The sequence below is a fragment of the Alligator mississippiensis genome, chromosome 1 (genome assembly GCF_030867095.1).
Source record: "Alligator mississippiensis isolate rAllMis1 chromosome 1, rAllMis1, whole genome shotgun sequence".
In the NCBI taxonomy this organism is placed as follows: Eukaryota; Metazoa; Chordata; order Crocodylia; family Alligatoridae; genus Alligator; species Alligator mississippiensis.
In genome coordinates, this window is record NC_081824.1 from 128,536,172 (window position 1) to 128,563,025 (window position 26,854).

At 43.7% G+C, this 26,854-nt stretch overlaps 1 protein-coding gene across 1 annotated transcript in view; it reads left to right on the forward strand.

The window, feature by feature from the left end:
* The window catches only part of UST (uronyl 2-sulfotransferase), a 365,729-nt gene that overhangs the window by 332,196 nt on the left and 6,679 nt on the right, over positions 1–26,854 (forward strand). The window lies entirely within an intron of this gene.

Genomic DNA, 26,854 nt, shown 5'->3' on the forward strand with positions numbered 1-26,854 from the left:
GATTTTAAGGAGCTTATAGTTTTAGGGCCCAAAGATGGAAGCTACCACCAAGTGGACCATTCTTACAGATATACTTTGATTTGAGTAGTCAGCATTTACATGACTAGACTTTGCTCAGTCGTATGTCACACTAGAAAGCAGTTCAGTGAGAAACGGCCATTAAAGACAAAAAGCTGCAAAATGTTAAAAATGGGAACGCTTATTTTGAAGATTGTAAAATCAGCACAATATCATTTTCTGGTCATGTCTCGCATATAACTTAGAAGCTGTTCAATGTCTGTTCTTCAAATTGTTAAAAAAATTCATCTGCTACATGCCAAATAGCAGCATGAAGTGAATTTTTATAGCTCATGTATAACCTCCTGGAAGTAGGGCTTTCAAGGGGTTATACAGGGCTGCACGATGGAAATGCTGACACACCTCAAATTCAGTCTACCAGCATCAATGTGCCACAGCATGGTACTTTGAGGGCTCTAGACTGGCTTTTTTTGATGAACATGTGCATTCCTCTTCTCCCACATGTCTCTCCTCAGTAGCTGGCAGCACAGAGGCATCTGGCCACATGCTGTGCTTCCCCAGGAACAGCCAGAATCACTATCAAGCATTAGTCAAGTGGTGAGATTTGACCAATGGTATATTTGAATGTGGATTTTAAGTGTAAACATGTGGATTTCCTTTTCTGAATATATGTCTTTTTTCTTTGTATTTAAGTTATTGCGGGTAAATTTAGCTGTCGTGAAAGAAGAACTAACAGCATTGGCTTTAGCCAGGCTTGATGGAAGCAGGTGTTTTGCAAACTTTAGTCCTTTCCAGCTGCCCTCCTTCCCTGTCTGGATGTCTTTTGGGTAAAAATCCTAGTTACAGTGAATTGTATCAAACTGTATGATGGTTTGTGCAGGGAAGAAACAAAGACTAGGATAAACCCAGGAGACAGTCTAGTGACATGAGCAAAATCCTGAGAACTAAGCTGATACAGAGAGTAAAAATGCCATAAGGCCTGTTACGCAAACCATTGTCCTCCTTATGTCATTTAAAAATGGATAAAGCTGAACCGTGTGTTGAAATGAGCTTCTTTTTTTTTTTCTTTACTGTACTACATGCTTTAAAACTGCATAACTGCCTAAGAAACATTACAAAATACCTGCATGAAGAGACAGCCTTCACCTGTGAATAATGCCCAAGATTTGCTTAGATTCATAGACATCCTTCAATAATATATATCTACCCACATTAATCTTGGGTAGCACCAACCTATTATTTCTACTTTCAGTGCTATTAGCAGTGCTAAAACAGATTGCTGAGCATTAAGTAGATTAGTTAAGGTTTGCAGAACATTTCCAAACTTGAAAGATTCCCATACCATGTTAAAGTATTGGATGATGATGATGAAGAACAGCAAGCTTTGTTTCCTACCAAGCCAAGCTGATGGAAAAGAGTTCCTTTCATCTCAAAGAAGTCTTGATTCTCCACAACTTGGATTCAATGGAAAGGAGCAGGAACAGGAACTGGATGTGTAAGTCAGAGCCAGGAGGACTAAGCCATGCCAGCTCTGTGCAAGCACAGGATCCTGATACTCTTCACTGGGAATCTCTAGGCTACTTCATGCTGTGAGAGCACAAGAAGGGGAAGGAGCATCAGCAAGGACAGATGCTCCAATGTCATGCCAGAGCCTCCATGTCTCGAGGGTTTTCAAAAGAGGGACTACTCACAAACTAAAGGAAGAGTTTTAAAAACTGATGCTTAAAATGATTAGGACTAGATTATGGGGGGAGGAGATTTTCCAAGGTATAAATGGCATTTAAGGCATTTATTCTCCTATTGAACGTCAATGAAAAAGTTTGTTTTTTTACTTTAATTTTCTTCACCCATTTTGCACAAAGGTAAATCAAATTTTAAACTGTACTTGGTAGATTTCCCAAGATCATTCCCCATAGGGCAGCTCTGTGGTGCCCACTACCACAGTACCTGAGCACCTCACAGCACCCAGTGAGGCAAGGAAGTGTGATTACAGGCCGTCCTCGGACTTACGATACAATTGGTTCCTAAAAACTGTCTTAAGTCAAAACATTGTAACTCGGAACTGATTTTCCCATAGGAAACAATGTTATAAATGCGGGATTGGTTCCTGAACCAAGGCCAAATACCCTATTTTCACCAAAAATAACCAAGAATGTTGTACTCAATCAATTATAGATGAGTAATATAGCTACATTAATGTATTTATACTGTAAATAGAAATCATATTGATTTGGAAGGTGGTAGCTTTGCTGGACTTTTTGAAGGGCTCTTGGTTGGACTTTTTGAAGGGTTCTTGGGTGGAGTCCTGGCTGCAGGTTTTTCTGGAGCCTTGGCTGCTTTCTTAAAGAAAGTGTCCAAGGAAGTTTGGACAGATGTTCTTCAGGGAGATGGGCAATGCAGCAAACTTGTTCACTGGTGTGGCGTTGCATCAGATCAAGCATTGTAAAGTTGAAACTGATGTCAGGAAGTTGAAACAGGGTGTCGATTTATAAACATTGTAAGTGCAAAACGTAACTCGAAATGTTGTAAGTTGAGGACTGCCTGTATTCCTGTTTTATCTGAACTCTGCCACTTAGATACCTGAATCAAGATTATACTGCAGGCAACTCCGTCTACTCAACATCTTGCATACCCAGCACTGTGCTGAGAGTAGGCACCTAAATGAGCAGAGTCCAACCCTTTTAAAGCACAGCTGGATGAGGAAGTGGACATGGTGATAATCCAGGTAACAGCCTGGTGATTCCACCCATTCATCTACGAAGTGGGAGACTGGTTTCTAAGCTTCTTCAGCCTGAGGGGTTTCAAACTCGCATCTTCCACCTCCCACAATAAATAGCAGGCCAGAGAATAGCCTAGACAGAGGCTTTCTTCATCCCTCCTGGTAAAGCTATACATCTAAGAATGCAAGAATCATTGGTCCAGAAAGAAGACAAGCACAAAAGAGCCTGACTCTGTTAACAAGTGGTTAGGGCACTCAGGATTGGAGTTGGGATTGGAGGGAAGGACCTAGTTTTCAGTTCCTGTTCTCTCATTTATTTTTGTTTTTCATCCAGTGACATCCACATGTTAAAATACATAAACAATCCAGGGAGCAGAACCCAGGACCCAGGTGTGCCCTTTTCCAGCCAAGTGCCACAGCCTGGTTGTCAATTATATTCACAACTTACAATGACCATGTGTCCCTCAGCTGGACTCATTATTCATATATAAATACTATATTTACTCAAATAGACCCTGATTATAAGACGATACCATACTAATTAGATTCTGTATATGGAAAATTTATAATTTTTTATAATTTTCCAGGTATAGAACCTAATTATTGGGGGATTGAGTTGAATTTGTCCTCCCACTGTTACAGCAGAAAAAATTAATTTTCAGGGCTCAAGTAGCTCTGTTCTCTGCTTCCCTCCAATTCTTCTCCTGCCAACCCCTTCCCCTTCTCCTTACTGTCAGACCCTGCTCCCCTGAGCACATGAAATGAGAAGCACATTTGAAAACAATACCCTTGAAATAACCATACTTGACTCTGGCCCCACTAGACTCACCAACAATTCAAGCCATGATGATGCCCTAGCTCAGCAATGCTGTGTGTGTACTCCAGATATCCCCCCCACAAAGTATCCATGTGCTAATTAGCTCCACTCATGGTTGAAATCAGGTGTTCTTGTCACAAGTCCTGGGGTGCTCCAAAAATTTATATGCACATGAGGTGCAGAGCAACCTGCCCCAGCTTCACCTTGTGGAAGGTGGGACCACACTAATCATATGCACCAGGCTGAGAGCGGGGGTGAAAGAGGGATTCTGGGTGAACTGTATACTTGCCCACTCTCCTTTGGTTTGTACTTTCTGCCGCCCTCTGGGGATGGTGCAGTGCAGTGGGAAGGGGCCAGACTGCTCAAGCTGCATGCAAGGAAAGCAGGTGCTGGACTGCCTGCCCAGTGGGGGCCACCCACATGGAGAGTGGTCCTCAGTCTGTGGCCCATGCAGCCCCTGGAAACTGTGATTGGACAGCCCTGAGGTAGGCCACACAATTGAGTCTCAGACTGCATTTGTAGCTTCTGGACAGCATCTTGCAGATGAATGAAGGAACATGGACATAAACTAAAATCCTGCACCCTGGGCACTGAGCAAGTTATGGATGGAAAATATGGCGGTTGAACTCAGATCTAAACTTCAGCATTAGAGCCAGGCTTGCCTGGACTGAAAACCATCTCCTGAATCTCAACTTTTTATGTGTCCAAAACTTGGTTGCAGGTCCAAATGTTGGTCACAGGCCTGTATCTGATGTAATGCTGGAATGAATATCTGAAACCAAATCCATCCCTTTGGCTGTAGACAGAGGCCAACTATGCACCCATGCGCTGCCAGGTAAGCATGTGAGGGAAGGGTGGGCAATTATTTGGGCTAGAGGACCACTTAAGGAGTTTTGGTGAGCTGTTGCAAACCAGGTCAGTCCCCCCCCCCCTTTGGCCCCCCCCTCCCCCACAGTAGCTCACCAAAACTGATCACTGGAGCCATCCAGGGGTGCCAGACAGAGCAGCTGGGCGGGATGTCCATAGAGACCAGCCCAGGACACCCACAAGCCAGCTGTGTTTGAGCTAACGAGATAGGGCTGCAGGTGGGCACAGAGTGGCATCCAGGAGCAAGACGGGCAGGCAGGAGTGGGGCTGGGATTGCTGGGTGGTGACAGCGTGGGGCCAGACCCCATGCCAGAGCCACAATCCACTCCCAGCACAGCCCCATACTGTCACTGCCCTGTGATCCCAGCCACACCCATCCCACTCCCAGATACCACTCCCCACCCACCCGCAGCCCCATCCCATCTGCCTGGCTGAGCATTACCTGCCCACGAGGCTTTTGGACTGGTCTCACCCTCCCACCTGCTCCATCTAGTGCCCCCAGCATTTGCCCACCCAGTCGGGCCAGGTTCAGTGGGTGGCAGTGACACTGGAAGTGGCAACCAGGAGCTGCCACTGCCCAGGCTGCCAGGAAGCGGAGTCGAGTTGCTGTGCTTGGGGACAGACAGGACCAACCGTATGCACCGTGGCCCAGGTTGCCCCCCGCATCGGCCAGGCAGGGCAGAGGTATCAGCCATAGGATGGATAAAATCCTTTGGTGGGCCAGATTCAGCCCACAGGCCATATTTTTTCCACCCCTGATGTAAGGAGAAGGGAAAGGAGCCTTGGCAATATGCATCCCTTACTTTGAGCACACAAGCAGCCTGTGTTGTGATATTGGTATTTGTGGCTGGGGGAAAAAAGAGAATGTGCTTTCCAATAGGACTTAACTTACAGACGTTCTTACCATACATGTCTTGGACATGTTCATGCTGGACTACATGAGGGAAAACACTCTCGTGCCCTTCTTTACTCAAGGTGGGAGTAGGGTGCTGCTGGAGTAAGACCAACAGAAGCACAGCTTTCAAGGGACCTGGGAGGGTATGAATAGTAGGGAAAAGCAGAAATATTCAGCCTGTTCATAGACGCACTGAGATCTGTGCAATTTCCCTCCATATCTTGGCACATCTGTGCGGTCAGAAAGCCACGTTGCCTCTGGGGACATGGAAACACCACTCCGCACAAAGGGATGATTTGTCAGACATTCTTGTGTGAAAAACCTCTGAATTCTCCACATAACTCTGGCTCTCCAGCGGATTTTGCCCTGGAAAACATGATTTGGCCCATCAATATTGGTCGGAAACTGAGCTTTCTAGTGACTCTACAATCCAACCCTTGTCAGTCATGCTACTTGTGTCAGTGCCTGGGGCTCTTTGTGATAAACCTCACTGGAATTTGGAAACTGTTCAGCAAATTTGACCTCTGCTTTGTCTTATAAATATCACAGTGTCAAACCGCATTGCGCATGTCTTATCACTCAAAAACTGGGAGAAGGAGAAGGAATTATTGTGTAGGCAGCTCTGTTCCTCCAAAACAATATCCTTTGAGTCAAAGGAAAACAGCTCTTTGCTTCTCTGAAGAGAAAAACAATATCTTCTTTTTTAGCCTGAGGAGAAAAGGAGCTGTTCAGAAACTTGTATTATGATTGCTAATTTGCACATCTATAAAGTTCATCCCAAAGGATCCCAAAGTAATTTTCAAATGTTACAATATAGGGCATAACTGCAGCTAGCTCTTAAGAGTAGGGTGAAAACCAACTGATGCCTTCTTGCACTCTACACAGTGAGAATGGAATAAGAGAGAAAATTTTGACAAAGTTACTGCCCTTACCAAGTTTAAGAGGCTTTTTTTTAATGTCTGCACAACTAATTATTACAAGTCATATGGACAGCTTTGTAAGAACACTCTGTTCTGCAGTTCCATTCCTCTCGGAAACTTGGTCTTTCTTGGTACTAAAGTTATTCAAATTAACCCAGGATACTTATTAATATCTGCTTGCTATGTCTTTCCCCCTAGCTGATATGCCTTTCCCCCTCCATTTTTACCTTGCAGTAATGTGCTGGGTTGAGTTATTATGGTGTCATAAGCAGAGGAAGGTCCTGCAGAACCACTGTTTGTCTTGTGGACTGAATACAGCTGAAGATTGTTGTTGAATTGCTTTGTGGTTTTGATAATAACTTAAAGCTCTCTCTTTGTTTTCTTATCTGTGAATATTGGCATATAATATTTATTCATATTATAGCAGTTTCATGAGGTGTAATTTGCTTGTTTTTATAAAGTTCTTGGAAAATATAGATCATAACAGAAGCACAAAGGCCAAACTTTTCAAACTGAAGTGTCTAAAGTTGGTCATCTCAATCTATATCTAGGCACCTAACCAAAGGGTCTGATTTACAGACCCAGTAAAATCAGTGGCTTTTCACTGACTTTGAGCTTTGGGTTGAGCTGTAAGTAATCTGATTGTCAAAAGCCTGAGCGCTACGCCTGTGCAAAACAGCAAGTATTTGCTTCGGATTCGGATTCAGCCAATTCGGAGGGACAGTGATTCAATTCGGAGATTTGAATCACTGTCCCGATTTTGATTCAGCAAAATCGGATCCAAAGATTCAGCGCTGCTATGGAGATTTGGCCAAAGACTAAACAGGCAGCAGTCCTTGCCATGCTATACACAGCTGCCTCCGGCCGGTAAGTCTGTTGTGGTGGGCGGAGGGGGGCAGATCAACACCTGCACAGAAAGGAAGGGATTGGGGCTAGAGCTGGGACAAACTGCCCAGCCAGGGCAGGGGGGTGTGGGACTCAGGGAGTGGGGGCACAGAATGCAGGCATGGTAAGATCTGCTGCCTGTTTAGTCTATAGCCAAATCTCCGAAGCAACACTGAATCTTTTCCAAATTGATTCAGAGGCTTCCGATTCAATTTGGACCTTTTAATTGGTCTCCCAATTCTATCTGGATTCGGAGATTCGGTTGCCGAATCAGGCCGAATCATCTCTGAATCGAATAGGCTACCGAAGCTTTACACTGCCCTACTGAGCAGCTGTACCTCCCATTGACTTCAAGAGGAGATGAAAGTGTTCAGCTTTTCTAGAAAAGTAGACTCAGTAAAATGTTCAGACCTCTCCAAGCACAGTAGGTTTGTAAGTCCTATTTCCAGAAGTGACCTGGGCACTTAGAAGCTCAAGTATCACTGAAAATAGATGGGATTTAAACTTCCAAACTACTCGAGCACTTTTGAAAATGTTGACCTTTGTATTATCTGTGTTAGACAGGAAATAAAGACCAGACAGAGCCAAATTCGTAGAAAACAAGAAATCCTTTTTAATGCAAGGATCCACAGCATTGAGCAGGGAAGCAGAATACAAATGATTTTCCCCGCAAAGTATAGCCTTAGGCATCCGGCCAACCCACAATCAGTTTAGCCAGAACAGGGCCATATCAGATGCTTAGATTCCATTTCTAAGAAAAGTTAAAAATAACATAACAAATTGATCTGACCTGTACCATGTTCATCCTTAGTGTAAAGGACACCTTTGGGTGGAAGCAGTCTAAAACTGAGAAACTCTTTGAAAATCCTAGTCTTGGAACTGACATCAGGAAGTTTTGGGCAGTCACTAGCTAAGGATCATAGAATATTTTGTGTTGCTTGATGTCTGTAGCACAATTAAGGTTTAAACTCACTCTTTCCATTATCATGCATGCCATTCCTTCCAGTTTAGCTGAGACAGACTTTTAGGATAAAAAAAAAAAAAAATCAGCTATTTTTTCCAGTCTGTCTCTCCACAAAGTGTTTCTAGTCCAATTTATTTCACTACAGATAAAAAGTGCTTCTGTTTTCTTAGTGACTATTCCTATTTATAGCTTTCCTGCGTTGGCAGGTGATCTGCGTAGTTAAATTATGAAGACTGTATTGGAAGCAAGTTAGACTTGGCACTTGGTGACTGTGAGCAGGTTCAGGCAAACACAGTAGCATCTAGGGCTGCAAGCATAATGGATGACAGTTGTGGGCACTCATACAGTGAGTGTCAAATCAAAGTGCTGTGCTGTCACTTCACACAGTGGTAGTCAATGTTAGGTCCATGCCTGCTAGATGCTGTACCAGCTCGCTGCCCACAAAAGAGTTAAGGGAGTACGCTTGCCTTGCTTTGAAAATCTGACCTCTAGAATTCAGAAGAACTTTAAAAAAGTGGACTTCTATGTGTGTCCTGGAGACAGAAGAGGGTTGGCCCATGGGTTTTTTTCTTGGTTATTCTAGGCATGGAAAAGGCATGGAGTCTGCATGGAGTGAAACAGATAAATAGTTGGTCAGAGAATAATGAACAAGACGAGATGAGAGCACATATCCACCACACAGGCAATAAACAAACAGATATACCCAACATTAACAATCAGCTGAGATCAGCTCTGCAGGTTAATCTCTTCTTTTGGGGCCAGGGCCCCGTTCTGGCAGGTACAGGATGACAAGAGGGCCCGGGTCAGGGTGAGTGATGAGATGGAGGTGACGGGGAGCACGGTGTCAGTGAAGTGACGAGACAATAGGGTTAAACAACAATGATCACCTCACATTGACTACTAAGCCACATACTCCTAGGGGCTATGAGAGGCTGGAAGCACTCTGGTCCTGAGCCCCGTGAAAGTAAGACCATGTTTTCCCTGCTACTTCCTACAGCTGAGGACATAGTTGGTTTCAAAAGGGAAGCAGACTGCCTGTGATATTACCCCAAACCATTGTTGTATGACCTCCTAATGTCAGGTTTCCTTAGTGTTTTTCCACCTCCTCATCTCCACCAATTCTGTATGTCTTAAATAGTGCCAAAAACTATAGATCCATTGTACTGATTCATTTTTCCCAGAAAAAAACTTTCCCTCCTCCTCCTCATCATCATTCCTTTCCTTGTTACCATCCCTTATGGATTTGAATAAATCATGAGAATTCATCTCAAACATTCAAGAATGCATCAGTTAATGTTACCCCATAATGACCCAGCATCCTGTTTCGTCCATAATATTAGGCATGGATACCTTTATGGGCTGGGGGAGCAAAGTGTGTCAGTAGACTGGGCAAGATGTGAGTGTCTTCTGCCGTCTTAACTTGTCCTCCATTTCCTGAATAGATTCATTTTTAAAAATAAATAATTGGCTAGAAGAAAATGTACTGTTTTACCACAAACAATCAAAAACCTGTCACAGATCCATGAGCTCAGTTTCTCAAATCAACCCTCTCAGAATCACTTGAAACATTACCGGGAGAGGTACATTTCAGTTAGCAAAATGCCGTGATCTGAGCTATAGAAGAAAATAGAGTTTTTCAACAGAATACTTGCCCCCCAGATGAGCTGTGAATAAAGATACCATACCTTTTTTAAATGGCTTCTCCTTCAGGAAACATTTGTGTGCATAGTTTTACTTATTAAAATACTTTGGGCTGAAGTCATGGAGAAGAATGGTCCCTTGCTGGCCACAAGATAGGTATGTTAAAAACAGTAGTGTTAAAACTAATGCTGGTTTTTGTGGTGAGAACTGTCAATTTAAATACATTGTCAGAAATGCAAGAGGTTACTATGCTTGTTTGGGCACTAGGGGGAGCCCTAACCACAATGATAATTGAAAATAGGCCACAGTAAAACCCATAAGGTTCTACTAAGAAGACCTTCGAGTAATTTATTTTCATGTAATCTCATTTATTATTACTGAAAGAACAGTAAGTAGCACAATGGAAAAAGATGCTGCGGGAAGCTGTGAAATCTTGTTTGCTGGAGGTTTTCAAGAGGAGGCTGGGTAGGCCCCTGAAATCCATTCCAACACAACACGTCTATGATTCCCTGAATGCTTGGTGCAAGTATAAATTTGGATTGGAAAAAAAACATGTTTTTCATCAGAGAAGACAATAAAAACGTGATACAACATTTGATAAAAAGAGAATTAGTAGACTTCCCTTCAAATCATCCTGAGCCAAATGTGGTGCATTTGGATCATGAGTATCATCTAACATTGGTGAACTAAAAATGCAGGATTGACCTACTGGATATGCTGGTGCTGGAAAACTAGTTTTTAACAAGGTAAGAAACAATTTAGGAGAGCCAAATTGAGTAAGGAACAACCGAAATATATTTGATATCTTTGAAATGCTTAGTGAGAAGGTACTGATACTAAGTTAGTCTAAAGCAAGGATGGCCAATCTGCAGAGTGCATGCCACAAGTGGCACAGGCAGCCTCTGTGTGTGGCACGCAGCAGACCAGGGAGCAGACTGTGCAGGGAAAGAGGATCAGAGAGGCACGCAGGAGGGACGGGACTGAATTGGTGGCATGACTGCCAAAAATGTTGGCTCTCACTGGTCCACGGGATTCCTTAAATCAAAGTTACTATTTTGTACGACACAGTTCAACTACATTTCTACCTGCTCCCTACTGTATAATTCATACCAATCATTCTGGCTTAGATAGGACAGAGTGGCTTGTTGGAAGAAGGTACCTGTTCTATCCATGAACTGATTGCGAGGGATGGAGAACACTTTAGACCTGTTAATCAAGTTTGTCTTTCTCTAGGAATGGGAGTGTTTGTGTGAAAGTGGAAGGCAATACAGCAAGAAATGTAAAAATATTTAAGGAAGATGAAAGTTCAGGAACTGAGGGGGAGTTTGAAGAAAGGAGCTTGAGACAGTGGTGGTGTCTGTGTGGGCCAGGAACGATCCGAGGCCCTTTTTGTGCGCCGCGGGCTGTGGGAAGGGTACGTCGAGGGATCGTTCAGCAACGGGGAGAAGAATCGATAGGTGATCAGTCTATCGATCAGCTTAGTCGCAAGTCAAATCTCCTTAGAGGCACTCTGCAGCGTGCTCAAAGTTCTCTGACTTGGGCGGAAACCACTCAAGCCTCTTATACGGCTAGCAAGCCAATCGCTAGCCGCCACATAGGAATAATTTAGAACTGACCAATAGTGGGGCACGAATTTAAATACAAATGGCGGGAACTCCTTGCAACGTGCATTTCTGTGTTGCAATAATTCAGCAGTGCCGAAGCGCACACAAAAAAAAAAATCACACCCTTGGGTTGTGACATCCCCCCTTGCTGAAGGCATAGCTGAATTATGCTGCATGCTCGTTATTCGAGTAATTAAGAGTTCTTATCACGAGTCGTCGAACAAAACAAATAAACACAAAATTTGTTAACATAAAAAGTTCGTCCTCTGGGGATCGAATCAAATAATAACCAACACAAATACATATACACATAATCAGATTCATAACAAAAAAAAATTGCACGATCAGGGCTTCAATGGGCATCATGGCGAAGTCGCGCGTCAGGACCTCACTTCTTTCAATGATGTTATCCTTCTTGGGGCTTCCCTTCACCACGCACTCTGAATTCCGGATCTGTAAACAAAACTCTCAAAAAAAATAAGTTAACACATCTCAACATATTTACAAAATTTCCATGGAACTATACTATCATTTCTATATAATACAAGTGTTTGCTACTCTAAACTACCCTCTCTTGCACACTCAACTAGATGAAATCGTCGAGGAGCCGTCGTCTAATTCTTCTAGGTAATGGAAACCTAACTCATAGGCCAGTTGCCATTGGCCTGCGTCCCCTAAAATCCAAAGTTGCCGCTTATTGAGTCCAGAACGCTGTAGGAGAAATCCAAACATGTATCACTCTTCTGGTGTTCTCTGTGGCAATGATGGAAGATCGGATTCGCGGTGTTTTGTGCCTTGAATTTCGGTCGGGTGTTGACGCTCCCGATCACCGGATAATCTTGGCTCCATGAGGATACACAGTTGGGACAACTGACGAAGGAGGTTACTCACGGGTTAATTCACCATTGGACTGAGCAGAATCCAGAGGACAACGATGTTCTTTCACCCATAAACCTCAAGACAACTATCTATGCTGTGAACGGTTACTGGAACGGTTCCAGGATCTCGTAGATGACGGTGAGGTCATGGTCTTATTCGCTGGAGTGATGTCAGTCCCAGCGCACATGCTCTGGGGTTCCAGGCACAGTAAGAGACTCCGATGATCACTAGCATGAGATGCTCTGCGCCGGTATGTTCTGGCCGTCCGTCATGCCATGCGTGGGCTTTCTGACCGATCAGTCCTGCAACAAGCGCTGGCAGTGGAATAGGCCAGTGAACGTTAACCGCTACCATGTCAATGACAGTGACATGTCCTCTACTCCACGAAGCTTGTCTGACTAAGAAGCTTGCTTCTTCCTGGTTCAGCAGGTCGGGTCCAAGTTCCACGACCAAACGTCCCAACCATACAACTAGAGTTTCTTCAGGTTGGATTCTTGATTCTCTGCATAAATCCTGTAGTTCAGTTCTGGTGCGAGCATAGTAGGCAGTGGCAACTCAGTTAGTTGTGGTTGTAGGCTGAACTGCTGCTGCAGGAGTCACTGCTGCTGTGGGAGTTACTGCTGTTATTGCTTCAGGCAGGAGGGGCGGATGCCAACTTCCTGTTGTCGGCAGGAAGGCGTGGTCGTCCGAAACGGCGCTGCGTCGATGGGCGGGGTCACCGGAAACGACGCTGCGTCGATGGGCGGAGTCGCTGACTGAACTCTCGCGGGTTCCTCCGAAGCTCCACCCTTCTTTTCCGGTTCTTCCACACGGTCTCCCATCTTGTCGTGGCGTTTCAGGATTCTTTTTCTCAGCCGCTTCTTTGACCGCTTGAACGGCCATACGCAGCTGGGCTTTCAAACTTAAATTCTTCTGCATTAGATCGGTTACAGCACGGAAAGTTGCAGTTAACACTCCCCCCTTGTCGTATCCTGGGGCCACCCTCTCATCTGCGGTGTGTTCCTCCATCTCCAGATCTTCACGGCGCTCGGATGGAAGCTCGCGACCCCTTAATCTAGACGCCACCATGAAGGGGGCGAACCGGTCGATCAGCACCGGTTCTTCACTCTCCCGAGCATATCTTAGGCAATAGGCACACTCCCGGGTGAGGGTCGGGTTCACTTCGCCCGCCGGGTTGACTCTGGTGAGGGACACAGTGTCGAGGGGCCTGAACAGGACCCGCTCATTACCCATTATACACCCGAATGCCGCGGGGTGCAGATACACTTCCCTCTCTCTCAGGGCTCTGTCTTCGGAAGCTCCCTCTTCTCCCTTCAGCGAAAGACGTCCGCTGATAAACCTCTCACCCGTTCTGCCCGCCTGGTGGTAAGCGATATGCACTTCCAGTTCCATGAAATTTTCTACTTGGCATTTTCCACTGCGCCAAGGGCAGTTCTTAACTAATTCTAGCTCCAGTGTGCCTTCCCCTGATCCCATCCTCATCGCCATGTGCGGGCCGGGAACAATCCGAGGCCCTTTTTGTGCACCGCGGGCTGTGGCCAGCAGCCCAATCACGCCGGGTCGGGGAAGGCAGGCGGCACGCTAGAATTAGGCACGGATGCTTAATTGTGGTTGTTTAAGATTGTTTACTTACACCGAAGATGGTCGCGGTGTAGGCTGGAACGTTTCCAGGAATACTTCACTTAAATCCTAGTTTTAGGACTCGGACAGAACTCTGGCACTCAAAGTTGTCGAGGCTCCGTGGAACTTTGCGCGCAGGGAAGGGTACGTCGAGGGATCGTTCGGCAACGGGGAGAAGAATCGATAGGTGATCAGTCTATCGATCAGCTTAGCCGCAAGTCAAATCTCCTTAGAGGCACTCTGCAGTGTGCTCAAAGTTCTCCGACTTGGGCAGAAACCACTCAAGCCTCTTATACAGCTAGCAAGCCAATTGCTAGCCACCACATAGGAATAATTTAGAACTGACCAATAGTGGGGCACGGATTTAAATACAAATGGCGGGAACTCCTTGCAACGTGCATTTCTGTGTTGCAATGAAGAAATGCACCCTGCAAAGAAAGCTACAAATGGCAGGAAAATAATTCAGCAGTGCCGAAGCGCACACAAAAAAAAAAATCACACCCTTGGGTTGTGACAGTGTCCACTGGGACTTAAAAGAAAAGATTTTAAATAATAACCGAATGGTCATTTTCATGGTGTTCACTGTAAGGACAGGCTTGCTAGAAGGAAAAGAAATGGGAAGGAAGTATCTTGTGTGCAGTGAAACGGATATACACAGTTTGCTTTAGAACCAGTGACTCAGATGTGAGGCTCAAATTGTCTTTGCTGAATCAATTTAAATGCTGTTGACCTATGTTCAAATTGGTTGACAGCATTTAATAGTTCGGATAACAAATGGTTCTTCTAGATCGAAAAAGATACTTCCAGATAGAATGATAAATCTGCCCTGGAATATGCTGCTGATCAATTAACAGGATGTGAGTGGGAAGAAATAGTAAATGAGTGGTTTAGACTTTCCCTTAGACTTTCCCACAGAAATGAAACAGCAGTATGTGCCTATACCACCGAACCATGTTTTGGTGCAGACAGGACGAGCATTCACAGGGAGATACCTACAGTTGCTTTATGCACCATAACGTAGTAGTGATACAAAGGTGTTACTGTCCCTTCCGGTGTTGTGAGACTTATACCATTAACTATCTAAGCACCTTGCAACAAACCTTCATATAACAACGGTCTTTAAATTGTGCTATGTAAGGTCTTTAAATTGATCTTTAAATTGTGCACTGTTGACAGAGGAGCCCTCCAAAACAACATTTGCTGGTATGGTTTATTTGTAGCTCTTGGCATTGCTACAAATTAAGGATATGGACAGGTATTCATTTGTAGTATGACTAAGTGTCTCAGCACTTTGTAATGCTATGAAAATATAGTGCCGTGGGGGTAAACAGACATTTTGCCCCTTAGCTGGAGACTTACAAAGTTACCTCCGAGGAGCGTTCTTCAGCCAGGGGGAGATCAGGAGCTGCTCGTTTGCTCACTTCTAGGGCAGCAACTGAGGCCATCAAGCACAGCCTGTAGTGACCTGCAGGAAGGAAGGGGACATGCTGTCTGCCTTACACCCCTACACACCAACCACCTGTTCCCGCGGGGGCTGTGGCAGTGGAAAGAGCTGCTTTTCCCTTGGGTTCCAGACAGCAGCTCTTCTCACTGCCACCCAGCATCCAAGAACGGAGCTACTTCTTGGAGTTCCTGTAGGGTGGTGGGAAGCTCTTGTCACTGCTGTGCTCCTTACAGGAACAGCAAATCTTCCATGTCTTCCTGTGGCATTAGGGAAGTTAAAAGGGCTACCACTGCTGCCATGGGAACTGGAGATCTACATAATGTTCCTGCAACAGCAGCTCTTAACAGCTCCACAGCTGGTGAGATGTCAGGGAACCAGCTGCTCTCCTGCCCTCCTTCCTTGGAGAGAGAGGGTGGGAGAGCAAAGGACTTTGGGGTACCAAGGATCCAAGGTGTAGCCCTCCCAAGATGTCCCTCTTTGAAAGTGGAACATGGTAAAGTAAAAGTGAGGTTGTCAATGGTCTAGAAATCATGCAAGAGGCCTGGGTGGATCTGGGATTTCGAAATGGGGGGTGCAGATGTTGAAGTGTACCATCCCATATAACCCAGTACATAGTTTTCTCCAGGTACAAAGAAACTAGGAGCATGCTAGGGGCCCTAGGGTGTTTTTATTCAATTTAACATTGAAACAAAAACAAATATAACTTCATTGGGATGAGTTAACAGTCTTCAGGGCTGTGAAATGGGAGCTCTGTTACCAGGAGCAGCTAACAGACAGCAGAATTGCAGAAGAAAGGACAGCTTGATTAGTGGAACATGACCAACATTAAAAAGGAGAGAAGGTCATTAATACCTGTGGACTGAAGAGTTTAGAAGGAATAAGGTAGATTTAAATGAGCCATGAATTCAATTGACACTCTCATTGCTGCCTGAATAGAAATACTGCTGCCACTTCCAGGAAGTTGGCTTGAAACTTTGGGAGGACCAGAAATCAAAGTGGGGGGTGCAACTGCACCAGTGCAGCCCCACCCTAAGAGGCAAGGATTTTTTAGGGTGATATATTTTATTGGACTAACTATGTAGCTGGGATAGAGTTAGACAAGCTTGACCTGAGGAAAAATGGGAAAAGAAATGGGAAGGCAGTTTCTTCTTGCATTCAAAAGCTTGTCTAACTGTATCCCAACTATTTAGGTCCAATAAAAGATACCACTAAGAAATCCTTGCCTGTCTCTAGTACTGTAGAACTGCAGCTTGCATGGCTGCACACTCACATTTTGTAGCACTACAAGGGCATAAATGATTCCTTAAAATGATAGCAAATTGTTGTCATAGTTGTCATGTGATCCCTTAGGTTGCTTTCAAGACAATGTTCAGAAGTGTCCCAATTGGTCACAGTAGACAATACAGACATTTTGTGTTACATACATTGGGGAAACTTCGGTTGCCATCATAGTACTGATATCTTTTAGTATCCAGGAATAATGGTTCTGATATGACCTAACAGGAGCATGTTTTGAGGGTGATTTCAGAAGTCAGTTCCCTTCCCTCAACTATTTTTGCTCCCTCTAAACAGCATGTGAGGAAAAATGCTGGAACAAATTCCTTAAATGTAACAACCTTTTAAAAATTCAGTAGGTACAAAACCATCAAAGAACTAACATATACAAAGTGCAATGGAGTCCAGCTACATACATGGTACAATAAAAAGAAAAGCACGTAGCAGGTGCAGGGAAAATGGTTCCAAAAGATCGTTATTCATCAGAACTGATCACTGGTTTTTAAACAACACGATTTCTATGATTCATTTTGCAGGGACCTCTCACAGGGCTCTGTTCAACTGTCATTGACTTGAATTGTAAGGGGCCCTTAAAGACATGGTTCACCCTGGAGATGACCTCTGGTTTCTTCAGACATGTGGAGGGATTATCAGTGTTCTCCTTTCAGTTACAAAGGAAGAAGTTTAGCTGATTTTCCTACCTCTCTAATTCTGAATAGCTACTTTTAATCTCTACACTTACCTCCCAGGAGTCAGAACCATCAGATGTCCTGGAGGTACAGCTTCCATCTACCACCTCTACATGCTGAGTAAGAGTAACCAGAAACCTCTTTGTGTCATTTCCATCTCCAAGCTGAACATGGTGCAGTTACACTCTCCAGTTAAAACATGTCTGGAATGCATAACTATATGCTGCTCTAGAAGGGCTGTACAGCCCTCTCTTCAGGTCCTATAGCACCCAACTGGGACACCCCTACATCTGAAGGATATGGAGGTGGTTTTAAATTATATGGCGCCAAGGCAAGGGGAAGCTTGCAGCTGTTTTGAGTCCTTGGGTGAGGAAGTTCAAAAGAATCAAAGAATTATCAGCAGCTTTTTCACATGGTTGATTAGCACAATGGAATGCCAGATTCAGTGAGGAAAGGTCACTTATCAAGCTGCAGATTTATTAAATGTGTTCCAGATTTACATTGCTTCATTCAAGTTTACCAGAGTTGTAAGGCTTAATACAGCCTCTAGCAATTTAATACTCTCTTGTACAAATCATTGGAAAATTTAAAATGGAAAAAATATGTTCAGGCTTAACTGAATGTAGAAGTGGAAAACAGAATAAAAGGAATGCACAGTCAAAGCAGAATAGTAACATCCTAAGACACAGCCTAGTCTGCTGATTTATTAGCACAGGCACACTCATGCACAGAATGACAAAAGAACTGATGGATATAATTTACATCACCACAATTCCTTGGCATCAGAGCTAGAAACTGGCACCAGGGGATAAACATCATATATGGCCTACATTTCCTCTTCTGGAACAACGCTGGGTCCATTTAATCTAGAGCCAAGGTTTATGTGGGTAATACAAAGTACGGCCAGGTTCACTCCTTCCTTTGTGAAATGGGACTTCCTCCCCGTGCAGTCAGTATTCCTGATAGAAAAATAAGAAATAATTTGGCAAACCTCCATATGACCATTGCTGTTACAATAGGAAAATGGATATCGGTTATGACATGATAAATAATTACACACTTAAAATCATTATTTGATAATTAGGGCTAGAAAAATTTACAAGATGACTGGCTGCTGCACACGCATTCAGAAAGGTAAATGCACATGTAGTTATATAGATATCTGTTTACTTCGATATCCCATGTAATACAGCCCAGCTGAGACTCCGCGTGCATGGGACAGACAACAACCTATCTCAGTTTGGCCACCTAGGTAGTATTTCAGGAGAATTATGTATGTGGATATTTGTAAAAGGTTAGTTTGTCGTAGCTACCAGCACCATGTGAGAAAATGGGAGATAAATGGTGGTCTGTCAGTTTTAACGCTGTCAAAGGCATCCAGTCATTCCTTCAGTGCTGCACACTGAAGATGAGGAGAGGATTAAAGGTTAGGTCCATGACCAAAATCCACAAGGATTTGGAAGCTGGGTCAGGATGGCATCATGACTAAATTATTGTACTGCCTGAGGTTACACACCCTGCTATGAGCAATTCATAAGGTACAATCAGAGCATAGGGTAGTGAATCATGCCTATCCAGGACAAAGCTTTGATGATATAATTATAATTCTTTATCATTCTAATTATAAATAATAGTAGCAGCTATCAAAGGCATCCCTAATGTCCCTATCCACACCATCTTCATGTAGAAGAGATGATGACTACTTCTTGTGACATAATTCCACCAGTCAACTTGGTCGTACTGGGACAGGCTAGTAGGAAAGAATGCTATGACGTTTTCCTCTGCATATCTCACAATGCCACGCCACAGACGTTTTATATTTTGCAGATAAGAAAAATGCTAACTGCCCCTGAGTCATTTTTATTAGAACATTAATAATTTTATTGCAGGTGCAACATCAAAATAACTCTTTCCACACTCTTTTAAGGGAAAGCAGGACCAGAAGGATGCCTATACAGATGCTCTGATGTGTTCCGATTAGAACATGTTGGAGCAGACTCGATTAATCACGTCTGCTGGAGCATTTAAGAACGCGAGAGCAATATGAACACTCCAACGTGCTGCAGCATCTTATATTCAGCGTCCTGCATTTCAAAATGTCTGCAGGCGTGCTTTAACTAAAGCTTGTCATAGTATCATAGTGCTTAGGGTCAGAAGGGACCTAAACAGATCATCAGGTCTGACCCCCTGCCCCAGGCAGGAATGAGTGCCGGGGTCATATCACCCCAGCCAAATATCTGCCCAGCCTCCTCTTGAAGACCCCCAGGGTAGGAGAGAGTACCACCTCACTTGGAAGCCCATTCCAGAGCCTGGCAGCCTTAACCGTAAAGTAATGTCAAATGAGCTTTTGTTAAAGCGCCCCCCATAGTCATTTTGAAACACAGGAAGGTGAATACATGAGACACTGTGGCATTTTAATTAGAATGCCTCCTGAGAGCCGCCTTAATTAAAACGCCGACCCCAGAGCATGTGTATAGGCACCCAAAGAGACCACCTTGAGGCATCAGTTTCAGGCTCCTGCTTTTATAAGCAACCTTAATTTACAATTCTGTTCATAAATTAGTCAAACTCCATTTCAAAATTAGGCCACACCTACTTTGTCCTTCTTTTAGAAGTTACACGTAACATTGTGGCTGGTTGTCAATAGAAAGATTTTGTGCTAAGAGATGTTTTTATTACTTTAATATTAGTAGCACCCATAGGGGAAGCTCGACAAGCTAGAGAGAAAAGATGCTAATCTGTGTTCATGCTGAGTAAAGTTAGCACTAGGTTCTATAAATCAGTTGATTTATAGATGCTTTGTAGCTTCTGAAACAGCAGCAGACTCATCCATTTATTTTTGTGATTTATTTATGTGATTTGCCTGGATCATGCAACCGTATTAGCAGAGACTGATACAATTTAATCAATTTTAGCATTTGTTCTTGACATATTGAGAAGGGATCTAGTCTAGGAACTAATATGATAGGGCTAATTCCATTTAAAAGCTGTTGATGAAATAGGCAAATGTTTAATGGCATGTTGAATTTGAAGAAAAACTTGCATACTTATACCACATTTCAGCCACCTGTACTTTGCTGTCCACATTTCCTCAGCAGTCCATTCAGGGAACAGACACTGGGTTTGTGAATGGGAGTAAAGAGACTCTGGAGCATGGGAGGGAGCACAGCACTGTTTATGTTCAGGCTGGGATGGGGCGCGCAGAAAAGGAATTAGTGTGCTGAAGGCAGAAATAGAGGAGGTGTGAGAAAGAAAGGGGAAGAGTTATATGGATCACACTCATCTTGAGATTAATTAGTAGCAAGTAGAAGGGGGAATTCTACTGTATAATATCACTGTCTGCATCCTTGTGCGAGACCAGTGAGCATATTCCCTTCCGGCACGGCATAAGAAGTGAAGCACATTTATTCAAGGAGTTTATCTCTGTAGTCTTTCTACAGAATTGTTCCTTAGATGCAGATGCTAAAGTGTTTGTTTTTGTCCTGCTAAATAGGCCATTATTTTAGTCTTACTCTCTGAAGAACCTGTTATATTAAGTTTCCCACGCAACAGGCAGCTACTGTTGTGTTGTAGAGTAATGGCCCATTAATATCAAACAGTGTCTTAACTTTACTCTGAAATGAAGAAATAAAACTGAGAATGTTCTCTTAATTCACCGTGGAGCTGTGAAAAAGCAGCAGCAAAAGCCTCTTGGGAGAACAGAGCCTAGTTTCTGTAACCAGTATATAACAGCCATGGTGGGCTATCCAGGAAAGAAGTTGACAGAAAACAAACAAAAGAAACACTGTTGTTGGAGGCTCAAAGGGAAGTCAGGTGCATTGATGTAAATGGTCTAAATGCCTCTTTTATCATTAAGGCCCTTTTTAAAAAAATCTCTAATAAAATGAATTACACAAAACAAGAGATATTTATATGCATGCATTGGTGATGTCTATCTGAATAATGCAGATAGGTTGCTGGTATTTCTGCAATTCAAGGAAAGGATATAAATGTTTAAATGAGAACTAGCCCTTTGCAAATATACATGCACACAAGTTTCTTGAAATAGAAATGCTAACCAACAGAAATGTTTAAATGAGAACAAGTCACTGTATGTTTTTCCATCAGAGACCTTACAAGATAAGGCTTGTTGCTGTATTGCCTAATAAACCCAAAGAAAGTCATAAAACTGATGTTGCCTCTCCCAGCTGCATCCACATTATTGCTAAATTTATGCTTCATTTTTGTAAAGACAGAAAAAGAAGTTAAGAGGCAACAGAACTTGTATGGAGCTTACTCTTAGGGAGAGAAATGAGTTGGTGGGTGGGCAGAAAGAGTAGAGAAGAAATGGAACAGAAAAGAACAACAGATGGGTAGAAGTTACATTGTTAGCTGAGCTGGTATCTTTGGAGGTTCTTGGCTTGTTCATAGATTCATAGATGTTTACATCAGAAGGGACCTCAGTAGATCATTGAGTCCAATCCCCTGCCCTGGGCAGGAAAAAGTGCTGGGGTCGGATGACCCCAGCAAGGTACATATGTAGCCTCCTATTAAAGACCTCCAAGGTAGGGAAGAACACCACCTCTCTTGGAAGCCCATTCCAGATTCTGGCAACCCTTACTGTAAAGAAGTCCTTCCTGATGTCTAACCTAAATCTGCTCTCTGCCAGTTTGTGGCCGTTGTTCCTAGTTACTCCCAGGGGTGCTCTGGTAAACAGAGCATCTTCTATTCCTTGCTCCCCTTTTCCACACAATGAATTTGTAGGTGGTCACAAGATCACCTCTCAGCCTTCTCTTGCAGAGGCTGAAGAGATCCAGGGCCCTCAATCTCTCCTTGGAGGGCTTAGCCTGCAGGCCCCTAACCCTCCTTTGAACCCTCTCAAGGTTGTCCACATCCCTCTTGAAGTGTGGCACCCAAAAGTGGACACAGTACTCCAACTGCAGCCTTACCAATGCCGCATAGAGGGGAAGTATCACCTCCTTTGACCTGTTCGTCATGTCCCTGCTAATGCATGATATAGTGCAGTTAGCTTCACTGATCACTTCATCACATTAACAACTAACGTTCATCTTGGTGTCAACAATGACTCCGAGATCCCTTTCCACTGCTGTGCTGCTGAGAAGGTCGTCCCTAAGCCTGTAAGTGAGCTGGTGACTCCTCCCTTGGTGCAGCACTTAGCACTTGTCCTTGTTGAACTGCATCCTGTTCTGTTCTACCCACTTTTCCAACCTGTCCAGATCTGCCTGGATTCACTCCCTCTCCTCTAGTGTGTTAACTTTACCCCATAATTTGGTATCATCTGCAAATTTGGACAGAGTGCTTTCCACGCCCTCATCCAAGTCACTGATGAAGACATTGAACAGCACAGATCCAAGGACCGAGCCTTGTGGGACTCCACTGCCCACATCTTTCCAAGTCAATACCAACCCATCCACCACCATTCTCTGGGTGCAACCCCTAAGCCAATTTGCCACCCACATGACTGTGTAATCATCTATGTCACCGCCATTCAGTTTATCTATGAGAATAGGATGAGATATCATATTGAAGGCCTTCTTAGTGTAAACCCACTAACTGTGGTGGAATTGTTGTGTTTATTGTAGAATAAACTTCTCCGAATTTCACTCTTGTCTGTATTTGGGGTCAGAGGGAGCCGGTTAACTCTGTGATTCTGATCAGGAGCAGCACACAAACAGATATTAAGAGTTAGGGCTGTAATGTATAGCTTGAGGTACAGCTTTTTACTGCTATCACCAGGTTAGGAGTCAGCAGAGTATTGCAGTCTTCAACAAAAAATGTTGGTATCCATCCCTCCGTTTAACAGAGTGTAGTCTTACCAAAGGCTAATAGTGCAGGTTTGAGATTTTGGTCTGTTAGGGAATAAAGAAGTGCTGTTGACCTTGGCAAAGATTTTTGTGGACCTTTACATACTGTTTTAAGTGTTGAACAGTAGGTATTTCATAGCCATAGGCAGTAACCACAATGTTCAGTTAAAATAACAAACCAAGGTACTGCTAATCTCCCCACCACAATCCAGATGAAGTCATAGTTTAACTGAGATTCAATGACCAAGGTCTGAAGATGTTCCACACAGCAGAGTCCTTGCCTGAGGTCGTTGTCTTAACTTTTTCCTCTGACTGTAAAAATCTGTCAGTGGTCTGCCTGTGGAGATGAAGGTGGAAGAAAGAGACTTTCAAATTCCTAAAGACTTCACAAAACATTTTAAATTCCTATTTGAGATTATTCCAGCTAAATTTGCAATAGCCAGTTTCTATGCGTGATGTACACAATTTCATCAGTCACACAGCTTAACTCTTTGGCATTATAGTGTAGATGAAACATTGTCTATGTTGAGCCAGTGACCTGCATAAAGGTATTCAAATATATATATTGCTAGAGATGGCTCTCATCTAAAATTCAAAGACAGGTTTCTTTCAGGTCTTCCTTATTTGAAATCATGCTACAGACAAAATGACATCTGGTGAACTTATATAGACAACAAAGAGCTCCAAAATGCTGAACACTAGGAGGAAATACTTCTTTAGATTCTATTTCTTCTCGTGTCCTTGTCAAACTAGGTGTAGTTTTCAGAATCATGCATATGCAATAGCTATTTCCAATGTTGAATTAGGGCCTCCGTACAGGTCTCATCAAGGAGCTGGCAAATGAGCGTGTGCTCCATAGTCTGCACTTCACCACACTTGCATATATTCATGTCAATAGAGAAGCCCCATTTGATCATGCTTGTTTTTGTTCTTCCAGTATGCATGTGCAGGCCATTTAGGCATTGCCATGTTGGCCAGTCTAGATCCGTCCCTCTTGGAAGGTCCTCCTGGAGTTCTAGGTCCATTTCTGAACACCTGATTGCATGTAATCTTTCTTTTTATAACCTCAGTCTTGCCCTGTTGGTCATCGTGTCCAGCACAACATTGTTCACAAAACTCTTTTGTGCTTTAAGCTGTTTAGTTACTTTTCTGTGACTGTAGAATGGATCTATGGTCTTCCTGGGGGTCTGCCATCTGCCGTGAGCTTTCTTTTGGATTCACTACCTTTCTTCTAATATCAAGTGGTGCAAAGCCAGCCAGTAAGTACAGGCTATCCTTTAGTGTTGACTTCAGACATTATTTCATGACAGCTATTGTTTGGAACCTGTCTAGTTTCTTGGCATGAACTGATCATTCCCATACTGGACAAGCATACTCTGCAGTGGAATAACACAAGGCAATAGCAATGGTTCATAATGTAGCTGGATTTGCTCCCCACTTCAAGGTGACCAACTTTCAAAGTATGTTGTAGCAGGTGCTGACTTTCCCTTACTTTCAAAGCACATATAGAAAAGAAGAAAGTGTTCAGTCCAGTGTAACCCCCAAGTACACATGGTTTGGGTGATTAATCAGTGGGATTCCACCCCAGGTGATGTTTAATTTCCACTCAGCTTCTCTATAGCATAGGTGAAAAGCTGTGATCTGCATCTTGGTTGGGTTGGCACAAAGTTGGTTCTTATTGTAGTAACTTGAGAGATTGCTCAGTGTGTTCAACAAATCAGTCTGTTCTCAGAAGTGGCAGCATCCTTCTCTTGTGACATGATCATCAGCATATATGAGGCTCCTCATAGTACCTGTATGGGTTGGTTATCGATATATATGTTAAAAAAGATTAGTGCTAGCACACTACCCTGTGGGGGCCATTTTGTTGTCACCTCCAGAGGTGATATTTCTTGCACAATTTTACATAAAAATGTTTATTCTCCAAAAGAGATTGGGTGAGCTGCACTAGGTGATAGCTATGTGTCACATCGTAAACTTTGGCAAGCAGGTTTCAGAGGCTGCCTGCGTCGCATGCCACTGATAGGTCTATAAACACAGCCCCTGTTATCCCTTTCTAAACTGCATTTTCTATATGCTGGGTGATGTTTAGTATTTGGCCAGTGCAGGACTTGCTTGGTCTAAATCCAGCTTGTTCTGGTATTAGATGTTGTTCAATACAAGGTGAAAGGTGAATGACAATAAGGTATTTATAAACCTTATAAAGATGGCTTATAAAGAAGAATGAGGTATACAAACAATGAAAGCTTGGGACAGACCCCAAGGAGGACTGTATGACAATGACCTGTACTTGTAGAGAGCAAATTAGAAAGCTAAGGCAGCAACTGAATTTAAACTAGCAAGAGAAATCAAGGACAATGAGAAGTCCTTCTTTAGGTATGTAGGGAACAGGAGGAAAAGAAATAGAAGTGTGAGGCCATTGCTTAACAACTCAGGACAGCTGGTTACAGAAACTCAGGAGAAAAATGAGCTCCTGAATGACTACTTTGCTTCAGTATTTCACCAGACTAAGGGGAAAATCATACTAGATAAAGTTCAGAATGGGTATGGTGGGAATGACTGCCTTCCTACTGTTGACATTGAGCTGGTGCATGATCATTTAGAAAAGTTAGACATTTATAAGTCAGCAGGACCGGATGAACTTCATCCGAGAGTGCTGAAGGAGCTGGCTGAAGTCATTGCAGGACCTCTGATGAAACTCTTTCAAAACTCGTGGCTCTCAGGGAGGTCGCTGAAGACTGAAAGAGGGCCAATGTTGTACCCATCTTCAAGAAGCGGAGGAGAGAAGACCCAGGCAACTATAGGCCAATTAGCCTAACTTCTATCCCAGGGAAAATCCTGGAAAAATTCATCACTGAGTCTATTTGCAATATGCTTGCAGAAGGTAGGATTCTGAATGACAGCCAGCATGGCTTCTTCACAGGCAGGTCTTGTCTTACCAATCTCATTTCTTTCTATGACCAGGTAACTCACCACCTGGATAAGAGGGAGGAGGTTGACATTGTATACCTAGACTTCCAAAAGGCCTTTCATCTGGTATCCCATGTTGTTCTCACAGGAAAATTGGAGGATTGCAGGCTTAACTGCTTGACAGTTAGGTGGGTAGGAAGCTGGCTGCGGGACAGGACCCAGAGAGTTCTTATAAACAGATTTGTGTCGACCTGGTGAGAAATGGCCAGTGGTGTCCCTCAGGGGTCTGTGCTTGAGCTAGTGCTTTTCAACATCTTTATCAATGATTTGGATGTGGTGGTGATGAGCACACTGGCCAAGTTTGCAGACAACACCAAGTTATGGGGGAGCATGATCACACTTGAAAATAGGCTGCACATACAGGAGGACCTAGACAGGCTAGCAAGTTGGGCAGATTGGAACCAGATGAAGTTCAACACTGGGAAGTGTTAAGTGCTCCATCTGGGAATGAACAATCCCCAACATACTTGCAGGCTTGGTGGCACCAAACTGACTAGCACCACAACTGAAAGGGACCTAGGGGTAATAATATACCACAGTATGAACATGAGTCGTTAGTGCGATGCTGGAGCCAGCAGGGCAAACAATGCTCTGGCATGCATCAATCAATGCATCTCAAGCAAAACAAAGGATGCGATTCTTCCACTTTACTCAGCATTGGTGAGACCACAGCTGGAGTCCTGCGCCCAGTTCTGGGCACCACACTTCAACAACATTGTGGGAAAGTTTGAGAGAGTCCAGAGAAAAGCCACCCGTATGATCAGAGACTTGCAAGGCAAGCCATATGAGGAAAAGCTGAGGGACTTGGATCTCTTTAGCCTAAGAAAGAGAAGGCTGAGAGGG